The following is an 11,627-nucleotide window of genomic DNA, read 5'->3' as shown; positions in this document are numbered from 1 at the left end:
GTCATACTTCAAATAAATGTAAAATTAAACATTATGGTGTTCCAAGTGGTAGATATATTTGGGTTGTAAAATGATTTCAAATTTTCAAACTAACCCAAAAGACCCATACAAAATAGTTGGGTACCTATTGTTTAAAATTTAGAATTTCTTTAAAACAATATTTGAGAAATTTTTTTTTAAAAATTGTTTTTGTTTTAAATATTTGAAAAGAAGTATTAAGAAATTTTTATTCCAAGGAAGATGGAACTAATTTCTTTTAATACAAAGCATATATAGTTTTCAAACGGAAAATATTTGAAATAGAAGAATGTGTGCATGTTGTCTTTGATGAAATTGTAGACCTTGAGGCAAAACCTCTTGAGTCATTTGAATTACATGCAGGCAATGATGAAGATTTACAAATGAAGTGAAGAATGATGACAATCCTCAAGATGAAGATCTAAACAAAATGTGGAAACAACCTAGAGGATTATCATTTCGAAATTGGAGGCATATCTAAAGGGGTATTTTATGTTTCTATGCTTTTTGTATTATGTGTCTATATATTTAACTTCTTTGTATGCTTGCCTCTTTAAATTCAATAAAATGTATGTTGTTTTGCCTTAATATTTCTATGCATACTTGCTTTTATTAAGGGGGAGTATAATTTCTAATAAATTTAGGGGGAGCAATTATACATCACTTTTTAATAATGATCAAAAAGGTGGAGAAAATATTTAAAGCCTTAAACTTATTTCTAAGTTCTCTAACAAATGTTTCTTCCTTAAGTTATGTTTTAAATACAGATTATTACCAAAAGCTTTAAATCAAGAAGTTTTTGATCATCATCAAAAAGGGGGAGATTGTTAGCAAAATGATGAAGATGAAGTTTTGATGATGTCCAAATCAAGTCAAGACCAATCAAGAATCAAAATGATTTGAAGATCTGTATTGTGATGGAAAGCTTTTGTAATACTCTTAGAAATATGTATAAGACTTAGATTAGAAAAAGAAAAGTGTTTTGTAAAATTACTGTAGCAAAATACTGTAGCACATTACTGTAGCGCATTACTGTAGCAATGTACTGTAGCAAGTACTGTAGCTAATCGATTAACAGGGGCTGTTAATCGATTGTTCCAGAGAAAAATGGAAAAATTCAGCAGTGCAGTGCTAATCGATTAACAGAGGGTGTTAATCGATTAACGCTAATCGATTAGCAGATCAGACTAATCGATTAACACAGTGACCGTTTGAAAAACTAGCCGTTTTTAGAGCCGTTGAAGTATCCGTTGGGTTGTTAATCGATTAACCACTGTAGCTAATCGATTAACACTGTCAGAAAAGTTGAAAACGAAAAATGGAGGAGCCTTTGGATGAGTCTATAAATAGACTCTCATTTTCTCTCAAAGGAGCAACCAACTAGAGACACAGAAACTCTTCCCTTGTGCTCAAAATACTCAGAAATTCTTGAGACTTGTGTGTTCTTGTTCGGCTTGTGAAACTCTTGTCTGTGGAGCTGGTGAAGTGCTGCTACGGTGACAGAGGAAATAGCCGGTTCATCCTTGGTGTGTCTAAGGAGGTGTTCGGAAGAGAATCATCCTTCGTGAAGTATTCGGAGGAGGTGTTCATCCTTCGTGAAGTATTCGGAGGAGGTGTTCATCCTTTGTGAAGACTCAAAGGAGGTGTAGTTTCATCTCTTGTGGTATCAAGAGAGGTGGTTTCTAAACTCTTACAAATTGTTTCTTTGTGATTGTAGTTTGTAATTGTTTTGTGTTAGTGAAACTGTTTATCTTGTTTTGAGATAAGCGACTGGACGTAGGATTGGTAAGATCCGAACCAGGATAAAATCATCTGTGCAAATTTCTCTCAACCTTACTCTCTTTATTTGTCAATATTAATTGCTAAGTAAGTTTAATTGAGTAGAAATTAAAAGGAACACGTTTGAATTAAAAACCCTCTTGGTTTGTTATTCCACGCTAACCATTCCGCTGCAGCCGCTCCTGACAGCTCTGTCATATTACTGACTTGAGCGTCGGAGTGCCTTTAGCAGGTACCCGGCCCCCCGGCTTGGAGCAGAGAGCGAGCGTCTGGAGGAGGAGGACGTCCGCCCGGCTTGGAGGAGAGAGCGAGCGTCTGGAGTAGGAGGACGTCTGCCGGCTGATGAGGCCCAATTTAACTTGTTAGCCGTAGCTGGGACTCGGGTTCAGCCCCAAATCCTTGGCAACGGCACTAAAAACTTGTTAGCTCAAAAAATACTTGTTGGGCTCGATTTCGGCAAGTGCACCGAATCGTTCAAGTAATAAACCGGTAAGACCGGGTATCGTTTTCCCAAGAGACTCGTAATACTAGAGAATTGTGCGATTAACAACTCATATAGACTCAATAACATAACATCAATATACAGAACAAGTGCAGGAATGTAAATTCACACATAATTACAAGGTTGGACTTTGGTATTAAAGGCACTTGAAAATGGAAAAGACTAGAAATGGTATGAAATGACATTGCTAAGGTTAGTTTTCACCAATGCACTCTTGTGTATAACCAATTTTATCTCCTCTCTATCAATTTACTAAAGTCAATCCACTAAAGCACTCTAGCCCTAATTCCTTAGGTGAAAGAGCCTAGGTTTTCCTTATCAAACCCCAATTCCTTGGCAATCTAACAAGCAAAACCCGCATTAAAGAGCTGGGATCTAAGACAACATGTGAATCATCTTCCATTCCTAGAATCAATGACCCACAAGGACTCCTATTTCAGTTCCGGGTTTCATCTTACGTTCCCATAATCCACAAAACCCCAAAATCAAGCCATGAACGTTCCCATTACATGCAAGCTTTAAGATTGGAAACAAGAATACTAGCAATTGATAGAAAAGGCATATATATAATCAAATCATTCAACAATTACACAAGAATTCAAAGGCTACAACTAATCCCAACAAGATGGGTTTGGTTCTCCATTTCCATGGAGAACCCTAAAGCTTACAACATGGAAGATGGAAGAAGAAGGAGAACCCAAGAGGAAGAAGGGAGTGTTCCCACGAACCCTAGCAGCCCTCCAAGCTCTCCTCTCAGTGAAATCGCGCCTCCAAATGACCAAAGACCATTTCCCCTTCGCGTTTTAGGGTTAAATAGACACATCAGCAAAAGTCGCGCCCGAGCGCCCCATTTTCTCACGCCCGGGCGCGAGACTCACTGGAAATATTGAAAACTGGCGAAAAGTCGCGCCCGAGCGTGAAACTCTCTGGAAAAATTCAAGTCTGGCGAAAAGTCGCGCCCGGGCGCCCCATTTCTCACGCCCGGGCGTGAAACTCTCTGGACGCTGAAAGTGGACGAACGTCCACTTCTGCTGGACGAACGTCCTCCTGCATGGACGAGCGTCCTCTTGCATGGACGAGCGTCCTCTCGTTTCTTCTGCATGGACGAGCGTCCCTCGTGTCTGGCTGGACGAGCGTCCTATCCTCTGGACGAACGTCCTCTGCCTGGCTGGACGAGCGTCCACTTCTGCCTGGCTGGACGAGCGTCTGCTTCTTGGACGAGCGCCTGCTGCCTCTGGACGAGCGTCCCCCTCTCTTGGACGAGCGTCCTCGGACGAGCGTCCTCCTGGACGAACATCCGCTCTCTTGGACGAGCTCCCGCCTTCTCTTTTGGACGAACGTTCTGAATCTTGGACGAACGTCCTGATTGTGCGAGTGTCCTGCATGTGTGGCGAGCGTTTCTCCGTGCTAATTTCTTGGTCCAGTTTTATACATGGTTGGAGAGTCTTCCAAGCTCATTTTTAGCTACAAAATAAGGGATTATTGATGAAAGTACATCAAAGTAGCCAAAAACACAAATATATAGAAAACAAGACAAAACAAGAGGATTAAGCAAGTTATAAGTTAGAAAGGAGTTGATTTTGCTACTAAAATGATGCTTAAAATATGGTAAAATTTAGCATTATCAAATACCCCCAAACTTACAACTTTGCTTGTCCTCAAGCAAAAGTACTTCTCCTAGCAGACAATTCAATCACAATGGTCTAGCAATTCAAGCATAGTTTCAATCAAATAAACAAAATCAATCATGCTTGCTCAACTTAGAAAACACATTCAAGAGACAATATAGTCTTAGCAAGCTAAACTTCAATCATGGTGCTAACAGTTCAAAATCACAAGATAGATGCAAATGATAGATCAACAAACATGGCAAGTTGTTTTCAATGAGTGCATGGAACCAATCCTCACCAAGGATAGTGTTTCACTCAAGCACAATGGTGTATAAGGATGTGTGTCTAACTCTCAAATATCACAATGTTACACAAATCAACTTTGCCTTTTGTTTCAACAATTTCAAACACATTAACAAACAAGTTACATCACAAGGACTTTGATTGGCTTGTATTGTGGCTGGGCTAAGAAGAAAAATTGGTTTTCAAGGACAACAAAGCACCTTGAGATAAGAGAACAAACAATTTAATTCATGATATAGCATAGTATCTCTTTTTCTCCAAAATTGAATAAACCACTCTCAACTTATTTCCCAACTCTTTTTTCATTGACTTCATTTTTCTTGTTTTTCTTCTTCTCCTTTCTTTTTCTTTCTTTTTACTCAACTTATTGTTTTTCTCAATGCTCTCCTTTTGACAAGAACTCCCCCAAACTTAGACCATTCTCCTCACTCTAACATATATGTTCATCTCTACTCAAGGTAAGGAGGTTAATGATTTTTCAATAGGCTTAAGGTTTCGGGAATGAGAAAGTTTTCTTTAAGGTTCAAAGGTTATACATTGGCTTTTAGGCTCAAAATGTAGAAGAGGTGGAAGAACAAGATGACCTTGATCCTTTGTAACATGCAAGTAACTAGTTCAAATAGAGAAACTCAGGCAAAATCAACTGTGATTCCAAAGTAATAACATTCATCAATAAACTCTGAGGCACAACATCTCACAGGTTCACTCAAGGTTCCAAAATTTGATAAACATCATGCCAAGAATATTGATCACAATTAAAACCAAGCATCTATCTAAACATATACAAGCAACCACAATCTCTGTTCAACAGGCTCAACCACATAATCTCAATTAGATTTTCAAAACAATTCTCATGGATAAAGAGCAAGCACAACAGATTTGTATTCAAATCAAGCATAACAAATGATTCACTCAAATCACCAAACCAATTGCGCAAGAGCTATCCACTAGGCAAGTCAAAACGAAATCCAAATTCAAAAACTAAAAGCAAATAAAACTTGAAATTAAAACTGAAAAACCGATTTAAAATGGACTCTTTGCAACTCCAGCAGTGTAGGACACTAGCTTCACTTTCATCTGCAACATCTTCCTCCTTCAGTAGCTTATACTCCGCAACTGCTCCACCTCCCCCATCAGTAGGGGCCTGGCCCCCAGGCCATGCTACACGAGCAGCAAAATCTTCATTTCATATGGTGCTCAACTCACGCATGCCTCAAAGGTTGGCCACTGGTGGTCTTAAACTCTTTAATTCCTAAGGAAGATCTTATCCTGTAACAAGAAAGCTCAAAGCAAAATTAGTATTCCATAGTCAACAACTGGAGAGAAGAATCCATAAAACATACTAAAAGAAAAATGCAAAAGAAAGCAAAGAAACAAGACAAAGAAATCCAAAACAAACAAAGACAAAAGTACAAGAACAAATAGGGAAGTCTTAGAATTAAGCTTCCCAAAGGTACAACAACACAAAAAGGTAAAAAAAACACATCAAAGGGAGTGTGTGAATGAGTGCAAAAGAATGGGAAACTCATCATAAATCAAGAAAAAACGAAAAGTGCAGAACCAGAATTTTTGGTGCTGGGCGGCCCTAGTGCAGCTCGCGCTCGGGCGCCCCTCAGTAGGGGGCGCTTGGGCGCCACTGGTGCATCGCGCGCTCGGGCGCCCCTCAGCATGGGGCGCTTGGGCGCCACTCGGTCAAGTTGGTGCAGGATGGCCCTCGTGCAGCTCGCGCTCGGGCGCCCCTCAGCAGGGGGCGCTTGGGCGCCATATCAGTTTTCTGCATAATGCAGATTTCTGCGAAATTGGCCACTCCCCATGTGATTTTTGGTTCTAGACCTTCATTCAATGCACTCACACACCAAACAAGCTAAAACTAACCTAATACACTTATACAAACCACAAAAACAACATCAAAACTCAAAAATCACAAAAATGCAAAACTACACAAACATACAAAACATAAGCCAAAAATGCAAAAAACACAAAAATCACACAAACACAAGTAAAATAGGTAATAAAACTGGGTTGCCTCCCAAAAGCGCTTGTTTAATGTCATTAGCTTGACGGATTACTCAATGAAGTGCAGATGTTGATGTTGGTGTGCTCCTTCCACCAACTCTTCTTGAACCACTTTCTAGCCACCAAATCAACTCTCAAAGCTTGATTTCTTCTTTTTAGCCCTTCCACTTCCTTGACATCTTTAAATACTCAATCCACTTGATCAACTTTTGCTTGCTAGGCTTGAGTTCTTTGTCTCTCATCCAAGGGTGGTGGTGACTAGTCTTTCTCTTTTTCTTCTCCCTTTCTTCATCTTACTTAGCACTTGGAGCATCTTCAATGAAGGGAGAATTTGGGGCAGCTTGTGATGCTCAACATAGTTGTCTCCTTGTGTCCTATAATTTCCTTCAAACTCAGGGTCTTCATGATGCTTTTGAGGCTGCAGTCCTCCTTATGTTAACATCTCCCTGCATACACTTAGAAACAACTAGGCTAAAGCCACAAATTAGCCCAATTAAAAGTGAAAATCTATTTACAACAAAAGAGTTAGTTCTATATACAAAATCAAGTCTACATAAGTTAGAAACCTCAAAAAAGTCTAGTATTGACACGAGTCCCCGGCAGCGGCGCCAAAAACTTGATGAGGCCCAATTTAACTTGTTAGCCGTAGCTGGGACTCGGGTTCAGCCCCAAATCCTTGGCAACGGCACTAAAAACTTGTTAGCTCAAAAAATACTTGTTGGGCTCGATTTCGGCAAGTGCACCGAATCGTTCAAGTAATAAACCGGTAAGACCGGGTATCGTTTTCCCAAGAGACTCGTAATACTAGAGAATTGTGCGATTAACAACTCATATAGACTCAATAACATAACATCAATATACAGAACAAGTGCAGGAATGTAAATTCACACATAATTACAAGGTTGGACTTTGGTATTAAAGGCACTTGAAAATGGAAAAGACTAGAAATGGTATGAAATGACATTGCTAAGGTTAGTTTTCACCAATGCACTCTTGTGTATAACCAATTTTATCTCCTCTCTATCAATTTACTAAAGTCAATCCACTAAAGCACTCTAGCCCTAATTCCTTAGGTGAAAGAGCCTAGGTTTTCCTTATCAAACCCCAATTCCTTGGCAATCTAACAAGCAAAACCCGCATTAAAGAGCTGGGATCTAAGACAACATGTGAATCATCTTCCATTCCTAGAATCAATGACCCACAAGGACTCCTATTTCAGTTCCGGGTTTCATCTTACGTTCCCATAATCCACAAAACCCCAAAATCAAGCCATGAACGTTCCCATTACATGCAAGCTTTAAGATTGGAAACAAGAATACTAGCAATTGATAGAAAAGGCATATATATAATCAAATCATTCAACAATTACACAAGAATTCAAAGGCTACAACTAATCCCAACAAGATGGGTTTGGTTCTCCATTTCCATGGAGAACCCTAAAGCTTACAACATGGAAGATGGAAGAAGAAGGAGAACCCAAGAGGAAGAAGGGAGTGTTCCCACGAACCCTAGCAGCCCTCCAAGCTCTCCTCTCAGTGAAATCGCGCCTCCAAATGACCAAAGACCATTTCCCCTTCGCGTTTTAGGGTTAAATAGACACATCAGCAAAAGTCGCGCCCGAGCGCCCCATTTTCTCACGCCCGGGCGCGAGACTCACTGGAAATATTGAAAACTGGCGAAAAGTCGCGCCCGAGCGCCCCATTTCTCACGCCCGAGCGTGAAACTCTCTGGAAAAATTCAAGTCTGGCGAAAAGTCGCGCCCGGGCGCCCCATTTCTCACGCCCGGGCGTGAAACTCTCTGGACGCTGAAAGTGGACGAACGTCCACTTCTGCTGGACGAACGTCCTCCTGCATGGACGAGCGTCCTCTTGCATGGACGAGCGTCCTCTCGTTTCTTCTGCATGGACGAGCGTCCCTCGTGTCTGGCTGGACGAGCGTCCTATCCTCTGGACGAGCGTTCTGGACGAACGTCCTCTGCCTGGCTGGACGAGCGTCCACTTCTGCCTGGCTGGACGAGCGTCTGCTTCTTGGACGAGCGCCTGCTGCCTCTGGACGAGCGTCCCCCTCTCTTGGACGAGCGTCCTCGGACGAGCGTCCTCCTGGACGAACGTCCGCTCTCTTGGACGAGCGCCCGCCTTCTCTTTTGGACGAACGTTCTGAATCTTGGACGAACGTCCTGATTGTGCGAGTGTCCTGCATGTGTGGCGAGCGTTTCTCCGTGCTAATTTCTTGGTCCAGTTCTATACATGGTTGGAGAGTCTTCCAAGCTCATTTTTAGCTACAAAATAAGGGATTATTGATGAAAGTACATCAAAGTAGCCAAAAACACAAATATATAGAAAACAAGATAAAACAAGAGGATTAAGCAAGTTATAAGTTAGAAAGGAGTTGATTTTGCTACTAAAATGATGCTTAAAATATGGTAAAATTTAGCATTATCACCGGCTTGGAGCAGAGAGCGAGCGTCTGGAGTAGGAGGACGTCCGCCCGGCTTGGAGCGTGGAGCAACGATCGTCCATCTTTGTGCCGCCCGCCAGTGCAGCTTGCTTCGGTTCGTGGGATTCAGCAGTGTCCGCCCGGTCCATGCATCTTCGCCGTCCGCCCGTCCGTCTTCGACAGTAAGTTTGTATGTTTTAACAGGGTCCCCACCGATCCAGTCGAAACACAAAGGTTTCATACTTACCACTAAAACAATTCATGTTCATGCTTAAAACTTTGTTTCTCTTGTACGCTTTCTAGGAAAGTTTTTTCAGTGATGGGCTATTTGAATCCTTGGTCATATATATAGTTCAAAAAATTTATTGTTGCTTGGTTTCAAAGATGATATATCTCCTGCTTGATAACGAGATCACATAAGCTCTTGAATGATTTTTCTTGATTATGTCTCATTAAGTTTAAAAGCTATGTATGAAAGTTTGCACTTCTGTTTTCATATTGTATGAATAAGCAAGGAAACAATGAACATGTATATGCAATATTCAAATGTAATCAAATATGAGTTTACTTATAATTGATTATTTTCTTATGAATAATTTCTTAATGTTGAAGAAATCATATATTTCCTTATATGTAAAAGATAACACGTTGGAGGCTGCATGTTAATTTAAGCAAATGCAATTACATATAAACTTCCTTATATGTTTTATTATGTAGCATATAGGTATTTGTAGTTGTAACATTTTAACGTGAGTATTTATTAAATAAGATCATTCAAACTCAATAACTTTGTGGGATTGTCTTTGCTATAACTAAAGAACAGTTAAAAAGTTTGACGGTTCATAACATAGAATATTAGCATATAAAGAATCTAACAAATTTTTTTTTTTCATATTTGTTATCATCAAAACTTTTATCCGTTGAGAGAGTATAGAAAAAAAAAACAAATTGTCTAGATCTCAGCATCTTATGGCCTCTATTTATAGAGACTCACTAAGATGTCAAATACTTCATTTTCTATCTTGTCATCCAAATAAAAGGAAGTTAAGATAGGACAAAAATAATAACCTATAGGCTTAATATCCTATTTTGTCCCCAGTTTCGCTCGAAAATGTCAAATTAGTCCATCCTTTAAAAAATGCATCAATTACGTCCTCACTTAATAAAATTTGCATCAATGAAATCTCTTCCGTTAAATCCGTACAAACGTCGTTAATTAAAGAAAGAGAAAAATAATTAACGCCGTTTACGGATTTAACGGAAGGGATTTCATTGATGCAAATTTTATTAAGTGAGGAAATTGACGCATTTTTTAAAGGATGGACTAATTTGACATTTTCGAACGAAACTGGGGACAAAATAAGGTATTAAGCCTAACCTATATTGCATATGAAAACCAAACAAAAGGTTTATTCCTAACTTGAACTAAAGTATGAACTTTTCTTACACTAATGATTTATTATAAATTAATCTGTAATTATAAGTTTTAATAAATTTTTTTAGCTCTGATGAGATCTTTAGTTTTTCTTAATTACAAGACTCTTTTGAAAATCTTTATAAAAGCTTGGACGTTTCTTCCATCTCCTTTTAATTTACCTCAGTTGTGACCTCCTTGAATTAGTTCTTCACTATTCATTATCACACAAACTATTTGAGTCTTAATCCATGATTAGATAATCTTTTTTATAAACACTTTAAGAAAAACAAAAAGTATGAGAATTTAAGTTAAAGTAAACTTATGCCTAGTTTAAAACAAAAGTTTTAATGAAATAAAATAAAAAAACTTCTACAACTAAAGTTATTTATAAACTAATTTTAACTTATGAAAAAGCTCATTTAATTTTTTTTTTCTCTTAGAAGTTGTTATAGAGATACTTTTTCACACAAATTTTTTTCATAACTTAAAATTAGCTTATACACAAATTAAAAAATGAAAATTCAAAAAACTTATATAAAAGAAACTAGCTTATGCATAACCTAATTTTGACTTCTAAAAAAACTTAGTTCATTTTTTCTCTTTCATATTTTCCTCTGTTGATGTCCTTGTGAAAAAACGTGTTCACACATGCTCTTATAACAAAATATTTATTGGTGAAAACATCTTGCGTGGATATATTTGAATAATTTTTTCCATGAAGACTTGTTCGAAAGAAAAGAAAACTTCTTAAAAAGTTTAAACAAATTTACGTATAAGCCAATTTGGTGAAATTTGTTTTCATAGTTTTTTTTAAATAACTTTTTTCACAAGTTAATTTTATAAAAAGACTCCTTTTAATTTTTTTTATTTGTCTCGCTAGAATTCCTATGAAAATTTAATGCGGTGTTTTTCTCTTTTCACATAATTTCAAAATTCATTTTCAAACACATTGTTTGACACTTATTCATACTCCATACATTATTTACTCAACAATGGTGTTTCTTTTTTCAAGGGAAAGCTTTGTAAAGAAAAATAAAACTACCCAATTCAACAGTATTCTAGTTCCCTTTTCCTTTTATCACAAAGGATTTTATTAACTTTTTTTTTTATTATGGAAAAGTTTCAATTATTAAGACTCATGTAATCATTAAAAGAACATATATAATTGGCTAATCATTATAAGACGATATATACTTGACTTGAGCAAAAACCAAAGGAGTGTTCCAAATTTTCTTTCGGAAATTATAAATTGAAATGAAAATTAAAGCAAATTGAAAGCTCCAAATGCAATAGGTTATACACAATAGTAGAACAGGTAAACCAGCAAACAATATATAAGTAGTGTCAACTCCACAACCTAAGAATCAAATAACAAAGGAAAATGTTGTGTTTTTATTTATTTTAGGTTGTATTATTACGATGCTCCATAAAGTAATGACACAAATGAATCCATGTTATTGCATGATTCAATATATTGTCCCACGTTCATTAAAGTATTCCCACCTTTAACCAAGCAAAGTATCACAACTACATATAACATAATATG

This window comes from Vigna angularis, chromosome 5 (assembly GCF_016808095.1).
Source record: "Vigna angularis cultivar LongXiaoDou No.4 chromosome 5, ASM1680809v1, whole genome shotgun sequence".
Classification (NCBI taxonomy): domain Eukaryota; kingdom Viridiplantae; phylum Streptophyta; class Magnoliopsida; order Fabales; family Fabaceae; genus Vigna; species Vigna angularis.
This window is presented reverse-complemented; position numbering follows the sequence as displayed.